General features: G+C 66.5%; 1 protein-coding gene across 1 annotated transcript in view; it reads right to left on the reverse strand.

Annotated features, from left to right (window-relative positions):
• GLB1L3 (galactosidase beta 1 like 3) overlaps positions 1–14,952 on the reverse strand; it is a 47,110-nt gene that overhangs the window by 15,078 nt on the left and 17,080 nt on the right. The window lies entirely within an intron of this gene.

A 14,952-nucleotide genomic window follows, 5' to 3' on the forward strand; every position in this document is an offset into this window, starting at 1 on the left:
CGTGACCCACGTGGACCTGGGACCCCCGGCCACCTGGTGAGCACAGGGCCCACGGTCAGCACACTCTGCAGTCAGCACAGGGCCACGGTCAGCACAGGGTCACGGTCAGCACAGGGCCCAGGTCAGCACAGGGCCCAGGTCAGCAGAGAGCCACGGTCAGCACAGGGCCACGGTCAGCACAGGGCCCAGGTCAGCAGAGGGCCCAGGTCAGCAGAGGGTCATGGTTAGCAGAGGGTCACGGTCAGCACAGGGCCACGGTCAGCACAGGGCCCAGGTCAGCACAGGGTCACGGTCAGCACAGAGCCAAGGTCAGCACAGGGCCCAGGTTACCACAGGGTCACGGTCAGCACAGGGTCACGGTCAGCACAGGGCCCAGGTCAGCACAGAGGCCAGGTCAGCACAGGGTCACGGTCAGCACAGGGCCCAGGTCAGCACAGGGTCATAGTCATCACAGGGCCCAGGTCAGCACAGGGTCACGGTCAGCACAGGGCCCAGGTCAGCACAGGGCCCAGGTCAGCACAGAGCCCAGGTCAGCACAGGGTCACGGTCAGCACAGGGCCCAGGTCAGCACAGGGTCACGGTCAGCACAGGGTCACAGTCAGCACAGGGCCCACGGTCAGCACAGGGCCCACGGTCAGCACAGGGTCACGGTCAGCACAGGGCCCAGGTCAGCACAGGGCCGAGGTCAGCACAGGGCCCAGGTCAGCACAGGGTCACGGTCAGCACAGGGCCCAGGTCAGCACAGGGCACAGGTCAGCACAGGGTCACGGTCAGCACAGGGCCCAGGTCAGCACAGGGTCACGGTCAGCACAGGGTCACGGTCAGCACAGGGTCACGGTCAGCACAGGGTCACAATCAGCACAGGGCCCAGGTCAGCACAGGGTCACGGTCAGCACAGGGTCACGGTCAGCACAGGGCCCAAGTCAGCACAGGGTCACGGTCAGCACAGGGCCCAGGTCAGCACAGGGTCACGATCAGCACAGGGTCACGGTCAGCACAGGGCCCAGATCAGCACAGGGTCACGGTCAGCACAGGGTCACGGTCAGCACAGGGCCCAGGTCAGCACAGGGTCACGGTCAGCACAGGGTCATGGTCAGCATAGGGCCCAGGTCAGCACAGGGTCACGGTCAGCACAGGGCCCAGGTCAGCACAGGACCCAGGTCAGCACAGGGTCACGGTCAGCACAGGGTCACGGTTAGCACAGGGCCCAGATCAGCACAGGGTCACGGTCAGCACAGGGTCACGGTCAGCACAGGGCCCAGGTCAGCACAGGGTCACGGTCAGCACAGGGTCACGGTCAGCACAGGGCCCAGGTCAGCACAGGGTCCAGGTCAGCACAGGGCCCAGGTCAGCACAGAGCCCAGGTCAGCACAAGGTCACGGTCAGCACAGGGCCCAGGTCAGCACAGGGCCACGGTCAGCACAGGGCCCAGGTCAGCACAGGGTCACGGTCTGCACAGGGCCCAGGTCAGCACAGGGTCACGGTCTGCACAGGGCCCAGGTCAGCACAGGGCCACGGTCAGCACAGGGCCACGGTCAGCACAGGGCTCAGGTCAGCACAGGGCCCACGGTCAGCACAGGGTCACGGTCAGCACAGGGCCCAGGTCAGCACAGGGTCACGGTCAGCACAGGGCCCAGGTGAGCACAGGGCCACGGTCAGCACAGGGTCACGGTCAGCACAGGGCCCACGGTCAGCACAGGGCCCAGGTCAGCACAGGGTCACTGTCAGCACAGGGCCCAGGTCAGCACAAGGCCACAGTCAGCACAGGGTCACGGTCAGCACAGGGTCACGGTCAGCACAGGGTCACGGTCAGCAGAGGGCCCAGGTCAGCACAGGGTCACAGTCAGCACAGGGTCACGGTCAGCACAGGGCCCAGGTCAGCACAGGGTCACGGTCAGCACAGGGCCCACGGTCAGCACAGGGCCCAGGTGAGCACAGGGCCACGGTCAGCACAGGGCTCAGGTGAGCACAGGGCCCAGGTCAGCACAGGGCCCAGGTCAGCACAGGTCCCACGGTCAGCACAGGGCCCAGGTGAGCACAAGGTCACGGTCAGCACAGGGCCCAGGTCAGCACAGGGCCCAGGTCAGCACAGGGTCACGGTCAGCACAGGGCCCAGGTCAGCACAGGGCCCACGGTCAGCACAGGGCCACGGTCAGCACAGGGTCACGGTCAGCACAGGGCCCAGGTCAGCACAGGGTCACGGTCAGCACAGGGCCCAGGTCAGCACAGGGTCACGGTCAGCACAGGGCCCAGGTCAGCACAGGGTCACGGTCAGCACAGGGCCCACGGTCAGCACAGGGCCCACGGTCAGCACAGGGTCACGGTCATCACAGGGTCACGGTCAGCACAGGGCCCAGGTCAGCACAGGGCCACGGTCAGCACAGGGTCACGGTCAGCCCAGGGCCCAGGTCAGCACAGGGTCACGGTCAGCACAGGGCCCAGGTCAGCACAGGGTCACGGTCAGCACAGGGCCCACGGTCAGCACAGGGTCACGGTCATCACAGGGTCACGGTCAGCACAGGGCCCAGGTCAGCACAGGGTCACGGTCAGCACAGGGCCCAGGTCAGCACAGGGCCCAGGTCAGCACAGAGTCACGGTCAGCACAGGGCCCAGGTCAGCACAGGGCCCACGGTCAGCACAGGGCCCAGGTCAGCACAGGGCCCAGGTCAGCACAGAGTCACGGTCAGCACAGGGCCCAGGTCAGCACAGGGCCCACGGTCAGCACAGGGCCCAGGTCAGCACAGGGCCACGGTCAGCACAGGGTCACGGTCAGCACAGGGCCCAGGTCAGCACAGGGTCATGGTCAGCACAGGGCCCACGGTCAGCACAGGGCCACGGTCAGCACAGGGCTCAGGTCAGCACAGGGTCACGGTCAGCACAGGGTCCAGGTCAGCACAGGGTCACGGTCAGCACAGGGCCCAGGTCAGCACAGGGCCACGGTCAGCACAGGGTCACGGACAGCACAGGGCCCAGGTCAGCACAGGGCCCAGGTCAGCACAGGGCCCAGGTCAGCACAGAGCCCAGGTCAGCACAAGGTCACGGTCAGCACAGGGTCACGGTCAGCACAGGGCCCACGGTCAGCACAGGGTCACAGTCAGCACAGGGTCACGGTCAGCACAGGGCCCACGGTCAGCACAGGGTCACAGTCAGCACAGGGTCACGGTCAGCACAGGGCTTAGGTCAGCACAGGTCCCAGGTCAGCACAGGGCCCACGGTCAGCACAGGGCCACGGTCAGCACAGGGTCATGGTCAGCACAGGGCCCAGGTCAGCACAGGGCCACGGTCAGCACAGGGCCCAGGTCAGCAAAGGGTCACGGTCAGCACGGGGCCCAGTCAGCACGGGGCCCTGGTCAGCACAGGGCCCAGGTCAGCACAAGGTCACGGTCAGCACGGGGCCCAGTCAGCACGGGGCCCAGGTCAGCACAGGGTCACGGTCAGCACAGGGCCCAGGTCAGCACAGGGTCACGGTCAGCACGGGGCCCAGTCAGCACGGGGCCCAGGTCAGCACAGGGCCACGGTCAGCACAGGGTCACGGTCAGCACAGGGCCACGGTCAGCACAGGGCCCACGGTCAGCACAGGGCTTAGGTCAGCACAGGGCCCAGGTCAGCACAGGGCCCAGGTCAGCACAGAGCCCAGGTCAGCACAGGGTCACGGTCAGCACAGAGCCCACGGTCAGCACAGAGCCCACAGTCAGCACAGAGCCCACGGTCAGCACAGAGCCCACAGTCAGCAGTAACAGAGCGGCATGACACCAAGACGGGGCAGATGATGTGACAGGTGTTCCCTGGACCCTGCTGCCCTGGTCACTGCCCCTGCGGCCGGGGCGTTTCAGTTCTATCCTCCACGGCTGGGTGACATCCCCCCGCCACCTGCTGCCCAGGGGCACACGCACGGCCCTCGCGTACCGCAGCCGGGGTCCCAGCTGGGTTTGGAGGCCGAGACCCACTCAGCACTGCCTCCTGCCGCAACACAGCTCCCAGGCCCGGGGAAGCTTGACTCTGGCCAGCTCCAGCCCAGACTCTAAACCACAGAAAAACTGGGAAAGAGGGAAAGGTGTGAGGAGGAGGCTCCGAGGAGACGTCAGGAGTGAGGACCTGGGAGCCTGCCCGCGGGCACGCCACTGAGGTCAAGTCCTCACCAGGGTGACATCACACCCGGGTCCAGCCCTGACCCCGAGTCCTCACCAGATGACATCATGCCCGGGTCCAGCCCTGACTCCGAGTCCTGACCAGGGGACATCATCCCCAGGTCCACGTCTGACCCCGAGTCCTCACCAGGGGACATCACGCCTGGGTCCAGCCCTGACCCCGAGTCCTCACCAGTGGATATCACGCCCGGGTCCATGTCTGACCCCGAGTCCTCACCAGGGGACATCACGCTCAAGTCCACGTCTGACCCCGAGTCCTCACCAGGGGACATCACGCTTGAGTCCACATCTGACCTCGAGTCTTCACCAGGGGACATCACGCCTGGGTCCAGCCCTGACCCCGAGTCCTCACCAGTGGATATCACGCCCGGGTCCATGTCTGACCCCGAGTCCTCACCAGGGGACATCACGCTCAAGTCCACGTCTGACCCCGAGTTCTCACCAGGGGATATCACGCCCGGGTCCACCACTGACCCCGAGTCCTCACCAGGGGACATCACGCCCGGGTCCACGTCTGACACCGAGTCCTCACCAGGGGCATCATGCTCGGGTCCACGTCTGACCCCGAGTCCTCACCAGGGGACATCACGCTCGAGTCCACATCTGACCCCGAGTCCTCACCAGGGGACATCATCCCCGGGTCCACGTCTGACCCCGAGTCCTCACCAGGGGACATCACGCCCGGGTCCAGCCCTGACCCTGAGTCCTCACCAGGGGACATTACGCCCGGGTCCAGGTCTGACCCCGAGTCTCACCAGATGATATCACGCCCGGGTCCAGCCCTGACCCGAGTCCTCACCAGGGGACATTATCCCCGGGTCCAGGTCTGACCCCGAGTCTCACCAGGGGACATCACGCCCGGGTCCAGCCCTGACCCCGAGTCCTCACCGGGGACATCATCCCCAGGTCCATGTCTGACCCCGAGTCCTCACCAGGGGATATTACGCCCAGGTCCACGTCTGACCCCGAGTCCTCACCAGGGGACATCATCCCCGGGTCCACGTCTGACCCCGAGTCCTCACCAGGGGACATCATCCCCAGGTCCACGTCTGACCCCGAGTCCTCACCAAGGGACATCACACTCGAGTCCACGTCTGACCCCGAGTCCTCACCAGGGGACATCACGCCCAGGTCCACCCCTGACCCCGAGTCCTCACCAGGGGACAGCACGCCCGGGCCCAGCCCTGACCCCGAGTCCTCACCAGGGGACATCATCCCCGGGTGCACGTCTGACCCCGAGTCCTCACCAGGGGACATCACACCCAGGTCCACCCCTGACCCCGAGTCCTCACCAGGGGACATCATGCCCGGGTCCACGTCTGACCCCGAGTCCTCACCAGGGGACATCACGCTCAAGTCCACGTCTGACCCCGAGTTCTCACCAGGGGATATCACGCCCGGGTCCACCACTGACCCCGAGTCCTCACCAGGGGACATCACGCCCGGGTCCACGTCTGACCCCGAGTCCTCACCAGGGGCATCATGCTCGGGTCCACGTCTGACCCCGAGTCCTCACCAGGGGACATCACGCTCGAGTCCACATCTGACCCCGAGTCCTCACCAGGGGACATCATCCCCGGGTCCACGTCTGACCCCGAGTCCTCACCAGGGGACATCACGCCCGGGTCCAGCCCTGACCCCGAGTCCTCACCAGGGGACATTACGCCCGGGTCCAGGTCTGACCCCGAGTCTCACCAGATGATATCATGCCCGGGTCCAGCCCTGACCCGAGTCTTCACCAGGGGACATTATCCCCGGGTCCAGGTCTGACCCCGAGTCTCACCAGGGGACATCACGCCCGGGTCCAGCCCTGACCCCGAGTCCTCACCAGGGGACATCATCCCCGGGTCCACGGCTGACCCCGATTCCTCACCAGGGGACATCACACCCGGGTCCAGCCCTGACCCCGAGTCCTCACCAGGGGACATCACGCCCAGGTCCACCACTGACCCCGAGTCCTCACCAGGGGACAGCACGCCCGGGCCCAGCCCTAACCCCGAGTCCTCACCAGGGGACATCATCCCCGGGTGCACGTCTGACCCCGAGTCCTCACCAGGGGACATCACACCCAGGTCCACCCCTGACCCCGAGTCCTCACCAGGGGACATCATGCCCGGGTCCACGTCTGACCCCGAGTCCTCACCAGGGGACATCACGCTCAAGTCCACGTCTGACCCCGAGTTCTCACCAGGGGATATCACACCCGGGTCCACCACTGACCCCGAGTCCTCACCAGGGGACATCACGCCCGGGTCCACGTCTGACCCCGAGTCCTCACCAGGGGCATCACGCTCGGGTCCACGTCTGACCCCGAGTCCTCACCAGGGGACATCACGCTTGAGTCCACATCTGACCTCGAGTCTTCACCAGGGGACATCACGCCTGGGTCCAGCCCTGACCCCGAGTCCTCACCAGTGGATATCACGCCCGGGTCCATGTCTGACCCCGAGTCCTCACCAGGGGACATCACGCTCGAGTCCACGTCTGACTCCGAGTCCTCACCAGGGGACATCACGCTTGAGTCCACGTCTGACCCCGAGTCCTCACCAGGGGACATCACGCCTGGGTCCAGCCCTGACCCCGAGTCCTCACCAGTGGATATCACGCCCGGGTCCATGTCTGACCCCGAGTCCTCACCAGGGGACATCACGCTCGAGTCCACGTCTGACCCCGAGTCCTCACCAGGGGACATCACGCTTGAGTCCACATCTGACCCCGAGTCCTCACCAGGGGACATCACGCCCGGGTCCAGCCCTGACCCCGAGTCCTCACCAGGAGACATCATCCCCAGGTCCACGTCTGACCCCGAGTCCTCACCAAGGGACATCACACTCGAGTCCACGTCTGACCCCGAGTCCTCACCAGGGGACATCACGCCCAGGTCCACCCCTGACCCCGAGTCCTCACCAGGGGACAGCACGCCCGGGCCCAGCCCTGACCCCGAGTCCTCACCAGGGGACATCATGCCCGGGTCCACGTCGGACCCCGAGTCCTCACCAGGGGACATCACGCTCAAGTCCACGTCTGACCCCGAGTTCTCACCAGGGGATATCACGCCCGGGTCCACCACTGACCTCGAGTCCTCACCAGGGGACATCACGCCCGGGTCCACGTCTGACCCCGAGTCCTCACCAGGGGCATCATGCTCGGGTCCACGTCTGACCCCGAGTCCTCACCAGGGGACATCACGCTCGAGTCCACATCTGACCCCGAGTCCTCACCAGGGGACATCATCCCCGGGTCCACGTCTGACCCCGAGTCCTCACCAGGGGACAACACGCCCGGGTCCAGCCCTGACCCCGAGTCCTCACCAGGGGACATTACGCCCGGGTCCAGGTCTGACCCCGAGTCTCACCAGATGATATCACGCCCGGGTCCAGCCCTGACCCGAGTCCTCACCAGGGGACATTATCCCCGGGTCCAGGTCTGACCCCGAGTCTCACCAGGGGACATCACGCCCGGGTCCAGCCCTGACCCCGAGTCCTCACCGGGGACATCATCCCCAGGTCCATGTCTGACCCCGAGTCCTCACCAGGGGATATTACGCCCAGGTCCACGTCTGACCCCGAGTCCTCACCAGGGGACATCATCCCCGGGTCCACGTCTGACCCCAAGTCCTCACCCGGGGACATCATCCCCGGGTCCACGGCTGACCCCGAGTCCTCACCAGGGGACATCACACCCGGGTCCACGGCTGACCCCGAGTCCTCACCAGGGGACATCACACCCGGGTCCAGCCCTGACCCCGAGTCCTCACGAGGGGACATCACGCCCAGGTCCACCCCTGACCCCGAGTCCTCACCAGGGGACAGCACGCCCGGGCCCAGCCCTAACCCCGAGTCCTCACCAGGGGACATCATCCCCAGGTGCACGTCTGACCCCGAGTCCTCACCAGGGGACATCACACCCAGGTCCACCCCTGACCCCGAGTCCTCACCAGGGGACATCATGCCCGGGTCCACGTCTGACCCCGAGTCCTCACCAGGGGCATCACGCTCGGGTCCACGTCTGACCCCGAGTCCTCACCAGGGGCATCACGCTCGGGTCCACGTCTGACCCCGAGTCCTCACCAGGGGACTTCACGCCCGGGTCCAGCCCTGACCCCGAGTCCTCACCAGGGGACATCACGCCCGGGTCCACGTCTGACCCCGAGTCCTCACCAGGGGCATCACGCTCGGGTCCACGTCTGACCCCGAGTCCTCACCAGGGGACATCACGCTCGAGTCCACATCTGACCCCGAGTCCTCACCAGGGGACATCATCCCCGGGTCCACGTCTGACCCCGAGTCCTCACCAGGGGACATCACGCCCGGGTCCAGCCCTGACCCCGAGTCCTCACCAGGGGACATTACGCCCGGGTCCAGGTCTGACCCCGAGTCTCACCAGATGATATCACGCCCGGGTCCAGCCCTGACCCGAGTCCTCACCAGGGGACATTATCCCCGGGTCCAGGTCTGACCCCGAGTCTCACCAGGGGACATCACGCCCGGGTCCAGCCCTGACCCCGAGTCCTCACCGGGGACATCATCCCCAGGTCCATGTCTGACCCCGAGTCCTCACCAGGGGATATTACGCCCAGGTCCACGTCTGACCCCGAGTCCTCACCAGGGGACATCATCCCCGGGTCCACGTCTGACCCCGAGTCCTCACCAGGGGACATCATCCCCGGGTCCACGGCTGACCCCGAGTCCTCACCAGGGGACATCACACCCGGGTCCACGGCTGACCCCGAGTCCTCACCAGGGGACATCACACCCGGGTCCAGCCCTGACCCCGAGTCCTCACCAGGGGACATCACGCCCAGGTCCACCCCTGACCCCGAGTCCTCACCAGGGGACAGCACGCCCGGGCCCAGCCCTAACCCCGAGTCCTCACCAGGGGACATCATCCCCAGGTGCACGTCTGACCCCGAGTCCTCACCAGGGGACATCACACCCAGGTCCACCCCTGACCCCGAGTCCTCACCAGGGGACATCATGCCCGGGTCCACGTCTGACCCCGAGTCCTCACCAGGGGCATCACGCTCGGGTCCACGTCTGACCCCGAGTCCTCACCAGGGGCATCACGCTCGGGTCCACGTCTGACCCCGAGTCCTCACCAGGGGACTTCACGCCCGGGTCCAGCCCTGACCCCGAGTCCTCACCAGGGGACATCACGCCCGGGTCCACGTCTGACCCCGAGTCCTCACCAGGGGCATCACGCTCGGGTCCACGTCTGACCCCGAGTCCTCACCAGGGGACATCACGCTCGAGTCCACATCTGACCCCGAGTCCTCACCAGGGGACATCATCCCCGGGTCCACGTCTGACCCCGAGTCCTCACCAGGGGACATCACGCCCGGGTCCAGCCCTGACCCCGAGTCCTCACCAGGGGACATTACGCCCGGGTCCAGGTCTGACCCCGAGTCTCACCAGATGATATCATGCCCGGGTCCAGCCCTGACCCGAGTCTTCACCAGGGGACATTATCCCCGGGTCCAGGTCTGACCCCGAGTCTCACCAGGGGACATCACGCCCGGGTCCAGCCCTGACCCCGAGTCCTCACCAGGGGACATCATCCCCGGGTCCACGGCTGACCCCGATTCCTCACCAGGGGACATCACACCCGGGTCCAGCCCTGACCCCGAGTCCTCACCAGGGGACATCACGCCCAGGTCCACCACTGACCCCGAGTCCTCACCAGGGGACAGCACGCCCGGGCCCAGCCCTAACCCCGAGTCCTCACCAGGGGACATCATCCCCGGGTGCACGTCTGACCCCGAGTCCTCACCAGGGGACATCACACCCAGGTCCACCCCTGACCCCGAGTCCTCACCAGGGGACATCATGCCCGGGTCCACGTCTGACCCCGAGTCCTCACCAGGGGACATCACGCTCAAGTCCACGTCTGACCCCGAGTTCTCACCAGGGGATATCACACCCGGGTCCACCACTGACCCCGAGTCCTCACCAGGGGACATCACGCCCGGGTCCACGTCTGACCCCGAGTCCTCACCAGGGGCATCACGCTCGGGTCCACGTCTGACCCCGAGTCCTCACCAGGGGACATCACGCTTGAGTCCACATCTGACCTCGAGTCTTCACCAGGGGACATCACGCCTGGGTCCAGCCCTGACCCCGAGTCCTCACCAGTGGATATCACGCCCGGGTCCATGTCTGACCCCGAGTCCTCACCAGGGGACATCACGCTCGAGTCCACGTCTGACTCCGAGTCCTCACCAGGGGACATCACGCTTGAGTCCACGTCTGACCCCGAGTCCTCACCAGGGGACATCACGCCTGGGTCCAGCCCTGACCCCGAGTCCTCACCAGTGGATATCACGCCCGGGTCCATGTCTGACCCCGAGTCCTCACCAGGGGACATCACGCTCGAGTCCACGTCTGACCCCGAGTCCTCACCAGGGGACATCACGCTTGAGTCCACATCTGACCCCGAGTCCTCACCAGGGGACATCACGCCCGGGTCCAGCCCTGACCCCGAGTCCTCACCAGGAGACATCATCCCCAGGTCCACGTCTGACCCCGAGTCCTCACCAAGGGACATCACACTCGAGTCCACGTCTGACCCCGAGTCCTCACCAGGGGACATCACGCCCAGGTCCACCCCTGACCCCGAGTCCTCACCAGGGGACAGCACGCCCGGGCCCAGCCCTGACCCCGAGTCCTCACCAGGGGACATCATGCCCGGGTCCACGTCGGACCCCGAGTCCTCACCAGGGGACATCACGCTCAAGTCCACGTCTGACCCCGAGTTCTCACCAGGGGATATCACGCCCGGGTCCACCACTGACCTCGAGTCCTCACCAGGGGACATCACGCCCGGGTCCACGTCTGACCCCGAGTCCTCACCAGGGGCATCATGCTCGGGTCCACGTCTGACCCCGAGTCCTCACCAGGGGACATCACGCTCGAGTCCACATCTGACCCCGAGTCCTCACCAGGGGACATCATCCCCGGGTCCACGTCTGACCCCGAGTCCTCACCAGGGGACAACACGCCCGGGTCCAGCCCTGACCCCGAGTCCTCACCAGGGGACATTACGCCCGGGTCCAGGTCTGACCCCGAGTCTCACCAGATGATATCACGCCCGGGTCCAGCCCTGACCCGAGTCCTCACCAGGGGACATTATCCCCGGGTCCAGGTCTGACCCCGAGTCTCACCAGGGGACATCACGCCCGGGTCCAGCCCTGACCCCGAGTCCTCACCGGGGACATCATCCCCAGGTCCATGTCTGACCCCGAGTCCTCACCAGGGGATATTACGCCCAGGTCCACGTCTGACCCCGAGTCCTCACCAGGGGACATCATCCCCGGGTCCACGTCTGACCCCAAGTCCTCACCCGGGGACATCATCCCCGGGTCCACGGCTGACCCCGAGTCCTCACCAGGGGACATCACACCCGGGTCCACGGCTGACCCCGAGTCCTCACCAGGGGACATCACACCCGGGTCCAGCCCTGACCCCGAGTCCTCACGAGGGGACATCACGCCCAGGTCCACCCCTGACCCCGAGTCCTCACCAGGGGACAGCACGCCCGGGCCCAGCCCTAACCCCGAGTCCTCACCAGGGGACATCATCCCCAGGTGCACGTCTGACCCCGAGTCCTCACCAGGGGACATCACACCCAGGTCCACCCCTGACCCCGAGTCCTCACCAGGGGACATCATGCCCGGGTCCACGTCTGACCCCGAGTCCTCACCAGGGGCATCACGCTCGGGTCCACGTCTGACCCCGAGTCCTCACCAGGGGCATCACGCTCGGGTCCACGTCTGACCCCGAGTCCTCACCAGGGGACTTCACGCCCGGGTCCAGCCCTGACCCCGAGTCCTCACCAGGGGACATCACGCCCGGGTCCACGTCTGACCCCGAGTCCTCACCAGGGGCATCACGCTCGGGTCCACGTCTGACCCCGAGTCCTCACCAGGGGACATCACGCTCGAGTCCACATCTGACCCCGAGTCCTCACCAGGGGACATCATCCCCGGGTCCACGTCTGACCCCGAGTCCTCACCAGGGGACATCACGCCCGGGTCCAGCCCTGACCCCGAGTCCTCACCAGGGGACATTACGCCCGGGTCCAGGTCTGACCCCGAGTCTCACCAGATGATATCACGCCCGGGTCCAGCCCTGACCCGAGTCCTCAACAGGGGACATTATCCCCGGGTCCAGGTCTGACCCCGAGTCTCACCAGGGGACATCACGCCCGGGTCCAGCCCTGACCCCGAGTCCTCACCGGGGACATCATCCCCAGGTCCATGTCTGACCCCGAGTCCTCACCAGGGGATATTACGCCCAGGTCCACGTCTGACCCCGAGTCCTCACCAGGGGACATCATCCCCGGGTCCACGTCTGACCCCGAGTCCTCACCAGGGGACATCATCCCCGGGTCCACGGCTGACCCCGAGTCCTCACCAGGGGACATCACACCCGGGTCCACGGCTGACCCCGAGTCCTCACCAGGGGACATCACACCCGGGTCCAGCCCTGACCCCGAGTCCTCACCAGGGGACATCACGCCCAGGTCCACCCCTGACCCCGAGTCCTCACCAGGGGACAGCACGCCCGGGCCCAGCCCTAACCCCGAGTCCTCACCAGGGGACATCATCCCCAGGTGCACGTCTGACCCCGAGTCCTCACCAGGGGACATCACACCCAGGTCCACCCCTGACCCCGAGTCCTCACCAGGGGACATCATGCCCGGGTCCACGTCTGACCCCGAGTCCTCACCAGGGGCATCACGCTCGGGTCCACGTCTGACCCCGAGTCCTCACCAGGGGCATCACGCTCGGGTCCACGTCTGACCCCGAGTCCTCACCAGGGGACTTCACGCCCGGGTCCAGCCCTGACCCCGAGTCCTCACCAGGGGACATCACGCCCGGGTCCACGTCTGACCCCGAGTCCTCACCAGGGGCATCACGCTCGGGTCCACGTCTGACCCCGAGTCCTCACCAGGGGACATCACGCTCGAGTCCACATCTGACCCCGAGTCCTCACCAGGGGACATCATCCCCGGGTCCACGTCTGACCCCGAGTCCTCACCAGGGGACATCACGCCCGGGTCCAGCCCTGACCCCGAGTCCTCACCAGGGGACATTACGCCCGGGTCCAGGTCTGACCCCGAGTCTCACCAGATGATATCACGCCCGGGTCCAGCCCTGACCCGAGTCCTCACCAGGGGACATTATCCCCGGGTCCAGGTCTGACCCCGAGTCTCACCAGGGGACATCACGCCCGGGTCCAGCCCTGACCCCGAGTCCTCACCGGGGACATCATCCCCAGGTCCATGTCTGACCCCGAGTCCTCACCAGGGGATATTACGCCCAGGTCCACGTCTGACCCCGAGTCCTCACCAGGGGACATCATCCCCGGGTCCACGTCTGACCCCGAGTCCTCACCAGGGGACATCATCCCCGGGTCCACGGCTGACCCCGAGTCCTCACCAGGGGACATCACACCCGGGTCCACGGCTGACCCCGAGTCCTCACCAGGGGACATCACACCCGGGTCCAGCCCTGACCCCGAGTCCTCACCAGGGGACATCACGCCCGGTCCAGCCCTGACCCCGAGTCCTCACCAGGGGACATTACGCCCGGGTCCAGGTCTGACCCCGTCTCACCAGATGACATCACGCCCGGGTCCAGCCCTGGCCCGAGTCCTCACCAGGGGACATCATCCCCGGGTCCAGGTCTGACCCCGAGTCTCACCAGGGGACATCACGCCCGGGTCCAGCCCTGACCCCGAGTCCTCACCGGGGACATCATCCCCAGGTCCATGTCTGACCTCGAGTCCTCACCAGGGGATATTACGCCCAGGTCCACGTCTGACCCCGAGTCCTCACCAGGGGACATCATCTCCGGGTCCACGTCTAACCCCGAGTCCTCACCAGGGGACATCATCCCCGGGTCCATGGCTGACCCCGATTCCTCACCAGGGGACATCACACCCGGGTCCAGCCCTGACCCCGAGTCCTCACCAGGGGACATCACACCCGGGTCCAGCCCTGACCCCGAGTCCTCACCAGGGGACATCATCCCCGTGTCCACGTCTGACCCCGAGTCCTCACCAGGGGACATCACGCCCGGGTCCAGCCCTGACCCAGAGTCCTCACCAGGGGACATCACGCCCGGGTCCAGCCCTGACCCCGAGTCCTCACCAGGGGACATCACGCCCGGGTCCACCACTGACCCCGAGTCCTCACCAGGGGACATCACGCCCGGGTCCACGTCTGACCCCGAGTCCTCACCAGGGGACATCACGCCCGGGTCCACGTCTGACCCCGAGTCCTCACCAGGGGACATCACGCTTGAGTCCACGTCTGACCCCGAGTCCGCACCGGGGATATCATCCCCGGGTCCATATCTGACCACGAGTCCTCACCAGGGGATATTACGCCCAGGTCCACGTCTGACCCCGAGTCCTCACCAGGGGACATCATCCCCGGGTCCACGTCTGACCTTAAGTCCTCACCAGGGGCCATCACGCCTGGGTCCAGCCCTGACCCCGAGTCCTCACCAGGGGACATCATCCCCGGGTCCAGGTCTGACCCCGAGTTCTCACCAGGGGACATCACGCCCGAGTCCACGTCTGACCCCGAGTCCTCACCAGGGGACATCACACCTGGGTCCAGTCCTGACCCCGAGTCCTCACCATGGGCCATCACGCCTGGGTCCAGCCCTGACCCCGAGTCCTCACCAGGGGACATCACGCCCGGGTCCAGCCCTGACCCCGAGTCCTCACCAGGGGACATCACGCCCGGGTCCACCACTGACCCCGAGTCCTCACCAGGGGACATCACGCCCGAGTCC

Source organism: Muntiacus reevesi, chromosome 9 (genome assembly GCF_963930625.1).
Source record: "Muntiacus reevesi chromosome 9, mMunRee1.1, whole genome shotgun sequence".
In the NCBI taxonomy this organism is placed as follows: domain Eukaryota; kingdom Metazoa; phylum Chordata; class Mammalia; order Artiodactyla; family Cervidae; genus Muntiacus; species Muntiacus reevesi.